The following is a 6,832-nucleotide window of genomic DNA, read 5'->3' as shown; positions in this document are numbered from 1 at the left end:
AATTAAAAAGGCCTTAAATTATTGCAAATTGTTGTAACAGTTTTTGAGTATAAGTTTTGCTGGTTCTGGCCAGTCTCTCAAGGGGATATGTTAATTTCTTCTTTCCTGCAGCCATTCTCCTGTGAGTTTAAACAAAGGTAATTTACTTTAACACTCAGGCAATATCTGTTTAGTGATTAACTTGTAGTAGAAAGATTAGAATACATCAGTTACACACCAGGCTTCCCTGTTCATCACCAACTCCTAGAGCTTACTCGAACTAATGTCCATTGAGTCAGCAATGCCATCCAACCATCTCACCCTCTGTTGTCCCCTTCTCCAGCCTTCAGTCTTTCCCAGCATCAGGGTCTTTTCAAATGAGTCAGTTCTTCCCATCAGATGGCCAAAGTATTGGAGTTTCATCTTCAGCATCAGTCCTTCCAATGAATATTAAGGACTGATTTCCTTTAGGATGGACTGGTTGGATCTCCTTGCTGTCCAAGGGACGCTCAAGAGTCTTCTCCAACACCACAGTTCAAAAGCATCAATTCTTTGGCACTCAGCTTTCTTCACAGTCCAACTCTCACATCCATACATGACTACTGGAAAAACCATAGCTTTGACTAGACAGACCTTTGCTGGCAAAGTAATGTCTCTGCTTTTTAATATGCTGTCTAGGTTGGTCATGACTTTCCTTCCAAGGAGCAAGCATCTTTTAATTTCATGGCTGCAGTCACCATCTGCAGTGATTTTGGAGACATAAAAAAATCATCTCTCACTGTTTCCATTGTTTCCCCACCTATTTGCCATGAAGTTATCAGCCCAGATGCCATGATCTTAGTTTTCTGAATGTTGAGTTTTAAGCCAACTTTTTCACTCTCTCACTTTCATGAAGAGGCTCTTTAGTTCTTCTTCACTTTCTGCCATAAGGGTGATATCGTCTGTGTATATGAGGTTACTGATATTTCTCCCAGCAATCTTGATTCCAGCTTGTGCTTCACCCAGTCCAGCATTTCTCATGATGTACTCTGCATATAAGTGAAATAAGCAGGGTGACAATATACAGCCTTGACATATTCCTTTTCTGATCTGGAACCAGTCTGTTGTTCCATGTCCAGTTCTAACTGTTGCTTCTTGACCTGAAAACAGATTTTCCAGGAAGGAGTTCAGGTAGTCTGGTATTCCCATGTCTTTAAGAATTTTTTAGAGTTTGTTGTGGTCCACACAGTCCAAGGCTTTGGCATAGTCAATAAAGCAGAAATAGTTGTTTATCTGGAACTCTCTTGCTTTTTCAATGATCCAACGGATGTTGGCAATTTGATCTCTGGTTGCTCTGCCTTTTCTAAATCCAGCTTGAACATCTGGAAGTTCATGGTTCATGTACTATTGAAGCCTGGCTTGGAGAATTTAGAGCATTACTTTGCTAGCGTGTGAGATGAGTGCAGTTGTGCAGTAGTTTGAGCATTCTTTGGCATTGCCTTTCTTTGGGATTGGAATGAAAACTGACCTTTTCCAGTCCTGTGGCCACTGCTGAGTTTTCCAACTTTGCTGGCATATTGAGTGCAGCACTTACACAGCATCATCTTTCAGGATTTGAAATAGCTCAACTGGAATTCCATCACCTCCACTAGCTTTGTTCATAGTGATGCTTCCTAAGGTTCACTTGACTTCACATTCCAGGATGTCTGGCTTTAGGTGAGTGATCACACTATCATGATTACCCAGGTCATGAAGATCTTTTTTGTACAGTTCTTCTGTGTATTTTTGCCATCTCTTCTTAATATCTTCTGCTTCTGTTAGGTCCATACCATTTCTGTCCTTTATTGTGCCCATTTTTGCATGAAATGTTCCCTTGGTATCTGTAACTTTCTTGAAGAGATCTCTAGTCTTTCCCATTCTATTGTTTTCCTCTATATCTTTGCATTGATCACTGAGGAAGGCTTTCTTATCTCTCCTAAAGTAATAGAAATAGATCCAATATAGTCACTTTTTTTTTTCTATTACACATACTAGATTGAACATGGATAAGCAAATATCTCTTCAAGATCCTCTGTTCAATTCTTTTGAATGTGTACTGGAAAGTGGGATTTTTTTGTCATATGGTTGCTGTTGCTGCTGCTAAGTCACTTCAGCCCTGTCCAACTCTGTGTGACCTCATAGACTCAGCCCACCAGGCTTCCCCATCCCTGGGATTCTCCAGGCAAGAACAGCGGAGTGGGTTGCCATTTCCTTCTCCAGTGCATGAAAGTGAAAAGTGAAAGTGAAGTTGCTCAGTCGTGTCCGACTCTTAGCAACCCCATGGACTGCAGCCCACCAGGCTCCTCCATCCATGGTATTTTCCAGGCAAGAGTACTGGAGTGGGGTGCCATTGTCATATGGTAGTTCTATTTTATTTTTTGGAGGAACATACGTATTGTTTCTCATAATGGTTGCACATTTGAAATCCCACTGGCACCATACAAGGGTTCCAATTTCTCTCCATCCTTGTCAACACTTACTTTCTTTCATAATGGCCATCTTAAGAGTATAGGTTTTTGTCTCATTGTGGTTTTGAGATGTATTTTCCTAATGATTAATACCATTGAGTATCTTTTCATATATTCATTGGTCATGTTGTCTTTCAAGAAATCGTCTTTTGCCCATTTTTCAATCAGATTATTTTGTTGTTGTTGAGTTGTAAGTGTTCTTTATGTGTTCTGGATATTAACCCCTGTATCATATAAACAACTTATAAATATTTCCTACAGTGTCATAAGTTGTCTTTTTATTCTGTTGATTGTTTACTTTTCTGTGCAGCTTTTAATTTGATAAAATCTCATTAGTCCGCTCTGTTTTATTGCCTGTGCTTTAGGTGTTGTATCGAAGAAATCAATGTAGAGTTTAATGTCAGGAAGCCTCTCCCCTCTGTTATATTCTAAGAGTTGTATGTTCAGTTCAGTTGCTCAGTCGTGTCCGACTCTTTGCGACCCCATGAATCGCAGCACGCCAGGCCTCCCTGTCCATCACCAACTCCTGGAGTTCACTCAAATTCATGTCCATCGAATCAGTGATGCCATCCAGCCATCTCATCCTCTGTCGTCCCCTTCTCCTCCTGCCCCCAATCCCTCCCAGCATCAGTGTCTTTTCCAATGAGTCAACTCTTCGCATAAGGTGGCCAAAGTACTGGAGTGTTAGTGTCACTCAGTCGTGTCCAACTCTTTGTGACCCCATGGACTGTAGCCCGCCAGGCTCGTCTGTCCATGGAATTCTCCAGGCAAGAATACTGGAGTGGGTAGCCATTCCCTTCTCCAGGGGGTCTTCCTGAACCAGAGATTGAACCTGGGTCTCCTTCATTGCAGGCAGATTCTTTACAATCTGCACCACTATTACATTTAGGTCTCTTCCATTTTGAGTGAACTCTTTTATCCAGTAAAGATCAGTATCATTCTTTTGTAATTAGATAGAGACTGTCCTTTCCCCAGTGTGTAGCCTTGGTACTCTTTACAAAGATCATTTGAACATTTGATCATTTGGGGTCTTATTTATGGGGTCTCTATTCTATTCATTAATCAGTACATTTGTCTTTATCCAGTACCATACTGTTATTTTTTATTGAGGTAAGTGCTTAGTCACTCAGTCATGTCCAACTCTTTGTGACCCCATGGACTCTAGCCTACCAGGCTCCTCTGTCTATGGGGATTCTCCAGGCAAGAATACTAGAGTGGGTTGCCATGCCCTCTTTCAGGGGAAGAGCCCAACCCAAGAATCAAACCAGGATCTCCTGCATTGCAGGCAGATTCTTTACCAGCTGAGTTACCAGGGAAGTCCTATTGAAGTACAGTTGATTTAAAATGTTGTGTTAGTTACTGATGTACAGCAGATTATACCACATATGTTTTCATGTTTATATATAGTTTGTATCTGTAATCTCACATCTCTCCTTTATCTTTCCCTCTGCTTTCCCCTTTGGTAACCATAAGTTTGTTTTCTCTGTGAGTCTGTTTCTGTTTAGTATATAAGATCATTTGTATCATAATTTTAAGATTTCACTTATAGGCAATATCATATATTTGTCTCTCTGTCATACTTACTTAATAAGTAATCTCTAGGGCTATCCATGGAGAAGGCAATGGCACCCCACTCCAGTACTCTTGCCTGGAAAATCCCATGGACGGAGGAGCCTAGTAGGCTGCAGTCCATGGGGTGGCTAAGAGTCAGACACGACTGAGAGACTTCACTTTCACTTTTCACTTTCATGCATTGGAGAAGGAAATGGCAACCCACTCCAGTGTTCTTGCCTGGAGAATCCCAGGGACGGGGAGCCTGGTGGGCTGCCGTCTATGGGGTCGCACAGAGTCGGACACGACTGAAGTGACTTAGCAGGACTATCCATGTTGCTTCAAATTGCATTGTTTCATTCCTTTTAATGGCTGATTAATATTCCAATGTGTAAATGTACACATCTTCTTTATCCATTCATCTGTCAACAGATACTTAGGTTTCTTCCATGTCTTGACTATTAAAAATAGTCTTGTCGTGAACATTGGAGTGCAGTATCTTTTCAAGTTATACTTTTTTCTGGAAATATATATGAATGGGATGGCTAGATAATAGCTTTTCTCTGTTTTTAGGGTTTTTTTGTTTGTTTGTTTTGTTTTGTTTTTAGTTTTTTAAGGAAACTCCTCCATACTGTTTCCCATAGGGGCTGTATTCCTACCAACAGTGTAGGAGGGTTCTCTTTTCTCCACACCCTCCCCAGAAATTATTTATAGACTTTTTGATGATGGCCATTCTGACCAGTTTCAGGTGATAGCTCATTGTAATGTTGATTTACATTTCTCTAATAATTACTGATGTTGGGCTTATTTTCATTTTCCTATTGGCCATCTACATGTTGTCTTCAGAGAAATGTCTATTTAGGTCTTCTGTGAATTTTTTGACTGGATTCCTCTTTTGTTGGCTTTTTGTTTGATACTGAACTGTAAGCTGTTTGTATAAAATTAAGCCATTGTCAGTTACATTATTTGCAAATATTTTCTCTCATTCCATAAGTTGTCTTTTCAATATTGTTTATGATTTCCTTTGTTATGTAGAATTTTTTAAGTTTGATTATGTCCCATTTTTAAAATTTTTGCTTTTAGTTCTATTCTATTGGGAGACTTATTTAAGAAAACATTGCTACAATTTATGTCACAGAATGTTTTGTCTGTTTTCTTCTAGGAATTTTTAATGTTAATGTAGAAGTATTGATATATAATTTGATAGGGATTGCATTAAGTCTGTAGATATCTTTGGGTAATACGGCCATTCTAACTATATTAATTCTTCCAATCCAAGAGCATGGGATATCTTTCCATTTCTTTGGAGTATCTTCAATTTCCCTTATCAGTGTTTTATAGTCTTAAGTAGTTATGTCTTCACCTCCTTGGTCATATTTATTCTAAGTATTTTATTCCTTGATATGATGCTAAAGGAATTTTTATTTCCCTTTCTTTTATATTATTGTATTATAAAGAATGCAACCAGTTTCTGTATGTTAATCTGGTATCCTGCTATCTTGCTGAGTTCATTTATCTGTTCTAGTAGCTTTTGTGTGGAGTCTTTAGGGTTTTCTGTCTCATGTCATCTGCATATAATGACAATATCACCTCTTCTCTTCCAATTTAGATATGTTTTCTTTGTCTTGTCTGAATGTTGTGGCTAAGACTTCCAATATTATGTTGAATAGATTTGGCAAAAGTGGGCCTCTTTGTCTTGTTCCAGATTTAATGCTTTCAGTTTTTCACCATTGAGTATTACATTGGCCGTGGGTTTGTTATAAATAGCTTTTATTATATTGAGATATGTCCCCTCTGTACCCACTTTGGTAAGAGTTTTTATTATGAAAGGATGTTGAATTTTCTCAAATCCTTTTTCTGTGTTTATTGAGGTGATCATGCAGTTTTTGTCTTTTGTTGATGTGTGCATCAGGTTACTTTGCACACGTTGAATCATCTATGTGACTCTGGGATGAATCCAACGTGATAATGGTGTATGATCCATTTTATTTGTTGTTGCAATTGGTTTGCTAATATTTTGTTGAGGATTTTTGCATCTGCATTTATCAAAGACATTAACTTGCAACTTTCTTTTTTGGTGGTGTCTTTATCTGGCTTTGGTATCAGCATGATGGTGGTTTCATAGAATGCCTTTGGGAATGTTCTCTCCTTCTCAGTCTTTTGGAAGAGTATAACAAGGATTGGTTCAAGTTCTTTGTATGTTTGGTAGAATTCATCACTGAAGTCACTTGGCCCTGGATTTCTGTTTGCTTGGAGGTTATATTATTATTATTATTAGAGTTTCACTTGTAGTGATTGATCTAGTCAAATTATTTCTTCGTGATTCAGTTTCGATGAGCTGTATTTTTCTGGATACTCGTCCATTTCTTCTAGATTGTCCAATCTGTTGGTACATAAATGTTCATAGTACTCTCATGATTTTTTGTATTTCAGTGGTATCAGTTCTTATCCCCCTCTTTTATTTCTTACTTTATGTGGGTTCTCTTCTTGGTGAACCAAGCTAGAGGTTTTATTTATCCTTTGAAAAAAAAAAAAAGCTCTTGATTTATTGATTTCTAAATTGCCTTTTAATCTCAATTTTATTTCCTCTCTGATCTTTATCATTTTCTTCCTTCTGACATTAGGTTTTGTTTGTTCTTATTGTTTTCTAATTATTCTAAGTGGTAGGTTAGGTTGTTTACTTGAGATATTTATTCTTTTTTAAGAAAGGCTTATACAGGCATTTAGGTTTGAAATTTTTCATGGTAATTCTGGTACTAAAACTATTCATACTTATATCATGTGGTTCTGCCATTCTTTAGTCAGGGTGTCAAAGG

This window comes from Bos javanicus, chromosome 29, assembly GCF_032452875.1.
Source record: "Bos javanicus breed banteng chromosome 29, ARS-OSU_banteng_1.0, whole genome shotgun sequence".
Classification (NCBI taxonomy): Eukaryota; Metazoa; Chordata; class Mammalia; order Artiodactyla; family Bovidae; genus Bos; species Bos javanicus.
Note: the sequence above shows the minus strand (reverse complement) of the source record.